The sequence below is a fragment of the Dreissena polymorpha genome, chromosome 10 (assembly GCF_020536995.1).
Source record: "Dreissena polymorpha isolate Duluth1 chromosome 10, UMN_Dpol_1.0, whole genome shotgun sequence".
In the NCBI taxonomy this organism is placed as follows: domain Eukaryota; kingdom Metazoa; phylum Mollusca; class Bivalvia; order Myida; family Dreissenidae; genus Dreissena; species Dreissena polymorpha.
Genome location: NC_068364.1, coordinates 6,296,659 through 6,309,779, shown reverse-complemented (window position 1 = coordinate 6,309,779; position 13,121 = coordinate 6,296,659).

Below are 13,121 nucleotides of genomic sequence, written 5' to 3'. Positions count from 1 at the left end.
TTCATTTGATTCATTAATATTCCGGCTCATTTTTCACACACTACAACAGAACTTAAATAATACGACCCTGAATGTCATCTAATGTTCACACACTTTAAAAATCCTATTTTACATTTGAAAACACAAAGTATGCATTATATTTTTATACGTTGCTTAAAAACTATTAGTTCTTACTTTTACCAATAAAAACGCAGAAATACGTTATAAAACAAGCAAATACTTTAATGCACTGTAGTGCCGCATAGGTACGTCGTTTTTTGCAGGTAGTTTAAACAATTGTATAATGTGTATTCAAATCTGCTGATTTGCATCTTTTGAACTTGAACTTGAAATTGTAGTAACAATGACCCATTATTTTTTAAATGTTTGACTTCAATCATATAACCACACTAAGTAGCTTAGCGATCGCCAACCAACCGTCTGGTGCTTGTCGGGATGACATTGTTTTCATTAGGATGGGGCTAAGGGGGTGTTCATACTTCCCGAGTGCGTTTATTTTAGTGCATGTATGGGCACCATTAATTAACCATTTCTTACAAGAAAGAGATATCCCCTTGTTGCGACAGTAAGCACGCAAATCACCCGCCATTCTGGTCAAGGGGTTATTAAGGGTGGGGGTCAGGGGGTATACTTACATGCAGATAGCATTATTTACCGTGATTTTCGTGTATCTTTACTAGCCCCTTTCTGACAAACAAGAGTTATCCCCGGTGTCGCCTTAGTGCATGTCAACCATCCGTCGGCTACTCGTTTGGATGACCTATTTCTGTCCGAGGTCTTAATAAAGGAGGGAGTGGGTGACTTCTTATAACCTTTGTTCATTTCGCAATTACTTTTCGTTGCACTCCTTCTGTTGTCTTGTCGACTCTGTTGCAACTCTCAATGTCAGATTTTGTGAGGGAAATACCAGCAGAGATTTCAAACTATTTCTTCTGCACTCGATCAGACTGGGGAACACTTTTGTCAACAGAGATTGTTTGTAAAGTTGAAGCACTTCGCCTGCCATATTGTTCATAATCGCAAAATTCAAGATATAAAATTACCATTTCGGTTTTCAGAAGAGATTCGTGAACAACAGAGTCGCTTTAGTATTCGCATTTTATTTTTTGAGTGATGGCAAATTATGGTGTTAAGGGGATGATAAGTTGCGTTCTTTATTTGTTTAAGATTTCTTTATTTTGGAAAGTTTAGTTTCAGAATTTATTTCGATGTACTCTATGTGCACAAAAAGCAGTCACTCGGTGTCAGATATATTTCCAAAATAACCTCATTAGCCACTAAATTATGACCAACATTATAAAAATATCGTTATAAAAATAATAATAATAATAATAATAATAATAATAATAATAATAACAATTATTATCATTATTATTATTATTATTTTTATTATTATTATTATTATTATTATTATTATTATTATTATTATTATTATTATTATTATTATTCAAATAATAATAAAAATAATAATAATAATACCTATTGTGCATTAAAATATCGATCACATATAACACGATTATATATTTTTACAATATTTGTGCATTCTCTTTGAGTAAGTAAACAAAATCGTCCACCTTGCTAGACGGACTCAATTTAATATTGAAGACTCCTTTAATGGCCGAAGACAAATGTAATCACATTGAAGGAATATCGGATAACACATTAGAAATGCTATAGATTATAAATCAGATTGTTGTCAATAAAGATTAATATAATTATTTTTTATTATTATAATGATAATAATAATAATAATAATAATAATAATAATTATTATTATTATTACTAATATTATTATTGTTATTATTATTATAATTATTATTATTAATAATAATATTATTATTATTATAATTATTATTATTATTATTATTATTGTTATTATTGTTTTCATTATTATTAGTATCATTATTATTATTATTATTACTATTATTATCATTATTATAAGTAGTTATAAAATAAAGTTATAATAATAAAATAATTTGTTATTATGGGGATGGGGATTTTAAGGATGGTGATTTTCATTATGATGATGATGATACTGATGCTAATGATGATGATAATGATGATGATAATGATGATGATGATGATGATGATGATGATGATGATGATGATGATGATGATGATGATGATGATGATGATGATGATGATGATGATGATGATGATACTGATGCTAATGATGATGATGATGATGATGATAATGATGATGATGATGATGATGATGATGATGATGATGATGATGATGATGATGATGATGATGATGATGATGATGATGATGATGATGATGATGATGATAATGATGATGATGATGATAATGATAATGATGATAATAATGATGATGATGATGATGATGATGATGATGATGATGATGATGATGATGATGATGATGATGATGATGATGATGATGATGATGATGATGATGATGATGATGATGATGATGATGATGATGATGATGATACTAATGCTAATGATGATGATGATGATGATGATGATGATGATAATGATGATGATGATGATGATACTGATGCTAATGATGATGATGATGATGATGATAATGATGATGATGATGATGATGATGATGATGATGATGATGATGATGATGATGATGATGATGATGATGATGATGATGATGATGATGTGCCAAAGTGCGGTATAACAGGGCACAAATTACGTGCAGAGAAATGGCAAGTCGTGTTTCTGAATTACATGAGCATGTGCGTAATGAACCAAACGGAAATACATATAGACACACACATATCAAAAGACTACAGGTTGGGGCTGCATCAGGAATCTATAATTTTCACATATATCCGTATTTGTTTCCGGTCGTCCATTAGCTTTTAATGCTGCCATGTTTATTTTCCTAATTCACGAAGATTCAATCTTACCATAAGTAATCTTGATACATGCATTCTCTCTTAACATGAATCCATCAAGACATGTGAATACTAATAATAAAATACCTTAATAGTGTCTGTATCTATTGAACCAATTTTGCGCATTCACATGACGTTGCTGTCCACGTGCTTCCCAATGGCAATGGGTGTATCAAGTAATTGCAGTTTCTACTTAGACAGACTTGACGGACATAAGGCATCTAATATCGTCCTATGCACGGTATGGAAACTAGATGTTCGACTGCCGTGTAGGTAATAGTGAACCTTAGTGTAAGGAATAATTAAGATTAAAATAAATAAATATTAAACAAAAGGCCTTTTAATCAACAGATCAATCAGAAGGGCGATCTTACAAGAGGTTAGTAAAATTCGGTTTTACGCTTATCGAGGAGGACACATATTTCACACCTGTCTTAAAGCAAGTTTGATTTTACGCCCATATAATATGTGTTACCAATTAGCTCTAAATTGATAAAAAGTATCTATGTTTGACAACATTTAATGAATTATCCATATCGAGCTTTGCATTAAATGGTCAAGCAGCATTTCATTTTTTTGAATAAAAATGCAATAATTAAAATATTTATCTAAAAAAATCCAAAAACTTGAGTCGGGGGGATAAATAAAAATAAAAATAAAAGCATGAAAAGTGAGCAGTCGACCAAAAAAAATAAAAATAAAACTGTCTACACCGAATATTTTTTTTATTTTTGAAAATTTAAAATCTCAACCAATTTAACCTTATGTGTACTTGCATTAACCTTTAAGTGTTTAATATATCTCAATACACTGTTGTGGAAGCTTTTCATAATATTAATAAACATTCTTTTATTTATAATTATAGGTAAAAGCACCTTTTGCATGTAAATTGCTTTAATAGAGACTAAACACGCCAGGTGTGTAGTGTAGTATAGAGATCGTTAAACTTTTGTTGAGTGTATATCATATGTACATGTATGTTTATAACAAATATAGCATGCCTTTGACTTAAATAAGAAAGACTCAAACACTTTTGACATTGTTTAATAGCTTTAACAACCAACATTCTAAGTTTCATCCATGGGTAGAATATGCACATTAAAAACTACTTTTTATACAACATACTTGCTTTATATCATGACAATTTGTATCAATATTGAGAAAAAATCACAACACAATCATGCAAAAAATATAGCAGACATGTGAAATAAAGAAATGTTAATGCCTGGATCAATATGTTATACCTGAAATATGAAGCACGGTTTTTTCTCGCCATGGGAGACTGGGGTCCCAGTTCAAAATCAGTTAGGTTTGGACTATATGTTAAATTCCTAACCAGGGGCCATTTAAGAATGTTTAGATGTTTAAAAATGAGTATTCAGTTAAGTCAAACTCTTTATAGAAAATTAATACAGAAATTGGTCAAATAGCCTCTTATTTAACCTACCCAAAACTTCTTATAACATCGAATGTTATGTTGGTGCCACCTCTGCAAATACGCTAATAATTCTTATGTTCGTTTCACATAATATGTGAATGATGTCAAAAATTGTGTTCAAGATTTACTTTTCTAATTGAAATGATTTCTTCTCAATTTTTAACTAATTTGATTTTGAAATATTCCCCATGCGCCTCATTGGTTTAAACATCCGCCATTTGCGAATTTACAATATGAAAATCATTTGTAAAATACTCATCGATTGGCTAATAGAGTGTGGCATTGGCTGCAATAGTCAATGGAAATCGCTGACGCTTTACAAGTCGACTAGGCACAACGAAAGAAGCCGTATTATAAACAAGTTTTAACAACAATCTCCGCAATATTTTTTTTCAAGTTTTGGGTAAAATACCAGGTCGGCGGGTGAAATGTAAATAGAAAACCCGATAGTGACTTTTATTTTTATTTGTATTTGTCGAAATATAGGGTCGGGCGCTTCCGTAAAACAAACAATAAAATAATGTTGGCCTTAAAGTAAAAAAAATTTTTTCATAACTTTTGAATTTTAAAGGTTGAAATTGAAGTCGGACATTGAGCAGGGGCCTTTAAGAAAAATATATATATACATATTTATAGGTATACATACATAGTACAAATACTTAATGTTAAATAAAAACATGTACATACATATAAATATAAGTAGAACTGGCACAATAACAGAGGCCGAACAATATTCAACTTAACGCTTCCAAACGCGATAAAACTACGGTTTTAAAAGATCAACTAAACTATATAACAACTGAATAGTTATTTTAGAAAAGCATAGGTAAAGCAACGGATTACTTATTCTGAGACAGAAAGTTTCATTCAAATTGCTTAAACACCCTTACTTGGAAACAGGTGTGCAACGCTGAAAAATTAGATTTCTAGTAATAATTTCCATATTCATTTGCATTTCATACAATAGTGAAACACAATGCAAAGGCTATTGAAATAATCAAATGAAACAAATTCTAGGAGATATAATGTGTTCTAATGCATGTTCAATGAGATGCTGAATGTTGGAAACATTGTATTTGCTTTATATTTACCCAGTGTGATCACATAACAATGGTTTAATTATCACTTTTTAAGGCATTTCTTGACGGAATCCACCAGATACAACTACTGGGCGACACGAGCTTTCCGTTAAATCATATATGATAACTAACATTCTTAAGTAAACAACAGATGCAGTTGTCATATGTCAAAATGAGCAGGCTTTTGATCACAAAATGTTTTCCAATACAAAGTATATATATATATATATATATATATATATATATATATATATATATATATATATATATATATATATATATATATATATATATATATATATATATATATATTGACAAGTTAGTTGCTTAATAATTGTTTGGAGCATCATTGTCACATAAGCATCATAATCATAACAATTTGGAGAATGTAAACAGTGGAAATCCGTAAGCAATCTAATAGTCCGCCTTATATGTATGTGTGGATTTGGCTTTATCTTCAACTGTTGAATAACCTACATGTGTCGGCTCTACTAAAGCAAGAATGGTAAGTGTAAAATAAATGTGTTATTAAAATGCACGTATGTTTTGTTAGGAATAATTTTAATCCAATATACTTATGGATGTGTGTGTGTGTGTGTGTGTGTGTGTGTGTGTGTGTGTGTGTGTGTGTGTGTGTGTCACGATGAGATTCGGGCACTAGTATAAAATACACATCCAGTTTTGAAAAGCTGCGTGCATACGTGAAAGTTGCTTTAATATGCATATACATGTGTTGATAAAAAATGTTTTTTTTACGATTTGTATTGCCGAAATATAATGACCTTTTTTATGTATTACCTATATAATAAGTCATTATAAAAACTTAATTTAAGTGCGCATGATTCGTTTTTTATTTAGGTATCAGTTTTCCCCGTTGTCGAAGCGATGTGTATTGTGTATCTAACCTAAATAGTGCAGTCTTGATACTAAAATGTGGACATTCAAATCTATGCATTCTTTGGCAGAAAATATGTTTAAAATTTACGGAAGTTATGTATACATTTTATTAAGGAAAAGCGAGTATTTTAGGTATACATTTGTGATGCATTTAAAAGAATATGAAATATATCTGTTGATAAGTAACTTCAATTTAAACGAGCTTTATGAAACATTATAAACTTGTTGAGTAAATAAAGTTCATTAATAATGTAGTTACTTAGTGACAGAAACATTTCACATAAAATGAATAAGGTTCAACAAATATGTTTTATAGTTTAAACACATGATTTCGTTTTGAACGAAATTGCAAATACATGTGTTTTGAACATGTAGCAAATACGTTTTTACATGCATAAATATATATGGTATTTTTGTAGTGAAGAATATATTTATTTAAACCCAAAATATGAATCATTAACGCGATAAAATTAAAGAACGCAATCGCTACAATATTCGAACATTTGATATCGATAGATATACATCCACCCAGAAATCTTATTTTAGGACTGTTCACATCACCAGTCAGCTTACTGACTCTTATACTGTTATTGTCCCTACATGCGTACACGTACCACATTATCGTTGCCTTGGTTTGTTTTATCGACCATTTTCTTTCTTGACAACTGACTATTTTCATATAAACGCGAAAACACGCTCGTCATTTGATTTGTTGGCTATATTCCTGATCGTACACACATCTTCCATTTTAGCTCCGACTCGAGACTGACGACTACTAATTAAACTGGTATAAGCTGATCGCAAATGATAGCAACGTCTTGGGGTTGGTAATAAATCTACTAAGATAAGCTCTGCGGACGAAACAGTGTCCTTATGTTTGAATTTGTAAAACAACAATCTAACGCTAAAATATTTCAAGTTAAAATGTTTCATAATATTGCTAAATATCAAAGGCGCCATATAACCAAATTGTGTTCCTGGATCACCCAAATATAATTATAAGTTTATGTTTCATAATATTGGTGAATAGTTTTCAGAAATTACAACTATATGCATTGCTTATGCAAGGAAATACCCAGGAAGACAAAAGATCCCTTTTTTATAAGACCTCTGGCCTTCAGTGGAAAACGCTTTAAAAATATGAAGCTCACGTCTTGTTTCCTGCTTCCAGGGCATGAATAATTCCTATCACTTAAGGGCCGACTTACAATTCCGAAAGACTGAATCTTCATTATTAACAATCTTTGGCCATCACCAAATTTAGTGTCGGCAAAAAGCATTTCGTAAGTTGTGCAAAACGCACATGTTCACAATATGCTTACAAAATGAGCACGTACAGATATGATATCTCATTTAAAGATAAACTTTATTTACATGAAAAATCGGTTCGATACAACGTTTAGCAGAAAAGACGAAAACATGCAGAATCAAGGTGACCAAATTTTGTTATGCATAATAATTGGGCAGTTTTCTGTGAAAGGGGGGTTTAATGCATGCGCGTTAAGTTATCGTCGCAGATAAGCCAGTGCAGTCCGCACAGGCTTATTAGAGACGACTCTTTCCGCTTTTATAGTATTTTTCGTTTATAGAAAATCTTTTCTAAGCAAAACTCCGGTTTAGGCGGAAAGTGTCGTCCTTGATTAGTCTGTGCGAACTGCACAGGCTAATTCGGGACGACACTTTGCGCTCACGCAGTTAACCCTCTTTTCACAGAGCGCGGCACAATTATTTTAACAAAGTTAATGCTTAATTACATGTTCATTTGAAAGTTATTGTAATTTCATATAACTTTTAGTTTACTGAACGCTGTGATTGTATAAAAATTAATTTAATGTTACTCTTTTTATCGATTTTACTGTATAGATTTAGCGTTTTGTAACCATTGTTTTAGTAGGTGACACCCTCTTATATTTAACAATGTTGTACTCGCAAAAAAAAAAGTTAAGTTATTACAATATTGTACAATCATTTACTATATTGTGTTACCTTAAGGTAATAATTGAAGATAAATTACAGTATTTTGTTTATGAATAGTTCATAATTCTGAAAAAGGTATTTAAGCTATTATTTTGTTAAACAATCGTTAAATTCTCAAATTTCAAACAGGTCGTTGATTATTGGTGGTAAACTCGAAGGTTTCTTGACAAACTTTTTTTCATTGTTTAATCTTGTATAATTATAACAGGGAAGAAATGTACTTCATAAGTAATGATTTGGTCTGTATACATTGTATGTTTGAGGTAACATACCTTGAAAACCCGCAAGAAACACATTTAATAACAAAAAGCGACTGTATGTCGACCGTGTGGTTTGTTTTCGAAACAAACATGTAAACTGAGAATATCATTTCAAAAGGCTTTACATAGCGCACACATGTGACCAGTTATTAAATAAGTATTAAAAAATAAAAAATGCACAGGCAGTTAAACCATAATGCCTTGCACATTTAGCCTAGAGATATTTGAATACTCTATACTAATATGGGATGCTACATTGTTTACATGTCTTGCATATTCAGTCAAGACTTTAATTTTAGTAGAGCCTTGTTTTGAGAAAACTGGGCTTAATGCATGCGCGTAAAGTGTCGTCCCAGATTAGCATGTGCAGTCCGCACAGGCTAATAAGGGACGACACTTTCCGCTTTATGGTATTTTTAGTTTCAAGGAAGTCCCTTCTTACCGAAAATCAAGTTTATGCGGAAAGTGTCGTCCCTGATAAGCCTGTGCGGACTGCACAGGCTAATCTGGGATGACACTGTACGCACATGCATTATGCCCAGTTTTCTCAGAACAAAGCTCATTAGATCATACATGTAAATCCAAATGGTTTGGCTATGATGTTGAGTTTCTGAAAAGTCAAACAGTTTCAAAGCATTAACACATTAACACAAAAACAAAATCATATTTACATGTTATATATACATTTAACAACATGTACATGTATATACATGGTAACCTCTCGATGAAACAAAACAAATTCAATTCTGAGAAATTGGCGATTGTGTTTGAAGCAAGGTACCGTTATTCCCTATCGAAACAAATATAGGGTTTCATTCGCTGCTTAATTCTTAAGCATAGTATGATTTTATTTAAAAAAATTAAGCTAACAGTTTTTATGGAAACTTAAGATTCTATATTGATGCTAGTGAATAAATATTGATCAAATTTGAATTTATTATCTGTGATTATTTAAAAAAAAAATACAAAATAACCATGGTATGTAAATCAGCATCGCCTTATCAGAATCTGTCTGAACGTTTTCCGAAAAGTCGGGCAACTGAAGTTGTAAAAGAATGGATTGAGTGTGGAGTTAATATACGCCATCCAGAAAGCCGCGTTAAGCATTGGCACGGGTACCAGCGTCGGATCAACTATGCTTACATCAAAAACAACGTGGAACGGGAGCCACAGGATTGCGTATCCAATCACAATATAGCTTACTGTGACGAACACGCGTTTTTTCTCTCGCTATACGCATCGCGGAACGAGTCGATGCTTCGCTGATTTTATTACGTCGGCCATCGCCATGACGTTTGCCACTGCTGGTAGGGACCTGAAGCCTAGAGACGTCGAGCTGTGACAAATCCGGCTCCGGAAAGGATGCCGCCTCGTCGTCCTTGGATGAGGAGGCAACGACTCTATCGTTCAGACTCACTCTCGACGACAATTGTTCGTCCTTTCCACTTACCGTAGCCGAGTTAGTTGGTGGAAATATACTTGGAGTCGCGCTTCTTTCGCTTCCCACGACGCCCACGGTCCTCGACCGTTTGCGCATAAACATAAACACGTACGTGTACAGAGAGACCATGATGCAGAACGGCCCGTGGTGGCCAAATATGGCCACGATATAAACGAACTCCTTGTTTAGCGATGGATCCCAGTAACACTCGCTGGGCCTGCTGTAACGAAGCCGATCGGTTATCCACGGCGGGACCCAGAGCACTAGCATGAACACCCTGTAATAACACAGACATTCTTTGTTTACAGCTATATTCAAATCAATTTCTTTAAAGCATGGTACTTGGCCTATAGATTGTGTATTTTCGACTAAAATACACAAAAACCCAAGTAGAAATCGGTATAAAAAAGTATAAAGATGCGCGAAATATCTCTGCGTCGGAACTGTTGCGAACTAACTTCGGAACAGGCAATATTGTGACCTTGTGATAATATTATATTCCTCAATTACAACACATAGATGTAAAACGTATTAAAACGGTTATTAATGTTCACGTTTGTTAAATGTTGCAAATTATGTATTATTGTATGTTTGCTGTTTAAACTGTATAAAGGTGTATACATGTACATGTAGTATATGCTGTTTTAACGAAATATACTGTAAATGGGTGTATTTTGGAACTGTTATTTTATATGCTCGTAGAATTAATGTTTACAACAAATATTGTGATACACCGTCATATACATGTATGCACCGTTTTAAAAGCAAACATACAAGATTTGAAACAAAGTCGAATTGCAGCATCGGCTTTACATTTTATTCTTAATGGTCTTGATAATACCTGTAAGTGTTGAAGATATAAATATGTTCGTTTCAAACAACAAGACATGACATTTCGGTAAATCATCAAACTAATAAAAATGTTTTCACCTTAAGATACATTATTTAACAGTGAATGTCAATTTGCTCTTTCCATAAACATTCTATAACATTCTACAATGACCATTCACACTATGTCAGTATAAGAATATATTAAACCAGGCATGTGCCAGTAGACTACGGATTTCCCCGAATTCTACGTATGTCTCAAAACTCGACATATTTCAAAAACAAGTAACCAGCATAGAAACAATAACGCTGCTTAAAAGATTTTAATGTTTCATCACCGTTGAATCATTAATGTTTTAGTTAACTCTATCACGCGTTAAACGTGTATATTTGGGAGGCGGAAAACTACAACGGGCGAGGCATGGTCAGGGGTGATAAACCCAAACAAGGGTTTGGGTAAGGGTTAGGGGTCGGGTTAGGGTTAGGGTTTGGGTTAGCCCCCTAACACTAACCCTAACCCTAACCCTCAAACCCCCCCCCCCCCGCCTTGCGCAATACTATACCATGCCTCGCCCGTTGTCGTTTTTCGCCTCCCTGTATATTTTGTACCACGAGGGTCATAACCGCGGTAATGCACAAAACGAAACAAATCATGTAGGCGAACAAGTTTAAATGCTTGTGAAAACGTGTGTAAAGGTCCTTGACTTTGTGAAATACGCGCGTAACAATAATCTGATGGACAGAAAGACGGACGGACGGATCTGCCTTTTTGAAAGTGGATGCCTAAAACCAGCATTTTGTAGTCTTGAAATTCTACAGTTGAGTTTTAGCTCACAAAACCGCTGGACTAACAAGCAATTGTATGGAGGGACACGTTCGATGCATATTGCCTGCCACTTTGTTGTGGTTACTATTGAAATAAAATCACTGCTAATGTCAATCCCAGCTTAAAATACTAGTACGTCAAATAAATGTGTTTCACTTTTTGACCACAAAGTCTGGAGAAGTATGTTTGGAGCAACGGACAGCAAACCTGTCATGAGTGTTCAATATTTAAGAGTTCAAACTGTGTATTTTCGAACGTAGTTTTATCAATAAAAGCTTTCTCTTTATGACATAGTGCTTTACCTGTAGGGGTTCTATTGACTAGTCTGAGTGAATGAAACCGTGAAAAAAAAAATTGACAGTTTTAAACAAGGCATAAAAAACTGCTGTTCGTATATTTTATTGTGATTTTTTTTAATGTTATGTTAGCGGAATGTTTGGTGTTTAGTGTAATACTGCACTAGGTCCTTACAATTAACTTTTTATTAAAACTTTTTTAATGTGTTTTCCTTAATCAGCCAGTGTTACCGCAAACGACTTGAAACCTATTTTTGACAGTAAAAGCGGGTTTTACTATAGCAAAATTGGAAGAAGTGTAGACAGTATTAGCCTGTTGTACAATAGTGTTTTGGCTTGTAGTAAAAAAAACTCAAGCATGGATTCAACTTAACACATTTCTTGCATCCATATAATTTCTTAGGTCATTCAATATTTCGTGCCAAATATTTTTACATTAATATGTTATTTAATTTACTTTTTAATCTTTTGAAAACAAAGAACAAGGTTGACTTCAAAATAGAGAATTCGATCTGCAGTTTGTTTTATATACTAGTATTGCATAAGGGTTTACTCATATCAGTAAACTTCCCTATGCAACCAATGTATTCAAATGTTAAGTTTTTCCAAAGTTATAGAAAGTCATGTTTATATGAATAAAGTTTTTTTAAGGTTAAAAGACATTAAGGTTAATTGATAAATACGAAATAACAAACTTTAAATCGTTATATTTTCTTTGACATGTATTAAGTGGTGATTAATTGTACAAGCTTAGCGAGAAATAAGTCAAATCCCTACGCGGAGCTTCGTAAAGAACGGGTGCCTAATTACCCTACTCACCAAAACGGCGACTATAGACATGATGCATTTTCGCCTTGGTATGCCATTTCCGTAGTGCAGACTCCACTTGATAGCCCAAACACGGTCTACTGATATGAGGATCAGCGTGGAACACGGACACGAACGTCATACCTGAGACACAGAGTTGATAATCATAATGTTCAAATGCTGTGATGATAATGATAAATGGCTTCTACCACTACTTCTACTCTACTACTACTACTACTACTACTACTACTACTACTACTACTACTACTACTACTACTACTACTACTACTACTACTACTATTACTACTATTACTACTACTTCTACTTCCACTTATATTACTACTACTACTACTACTGCTACTACTACTACTACTACTACTACTACTACTACTACTACTACTA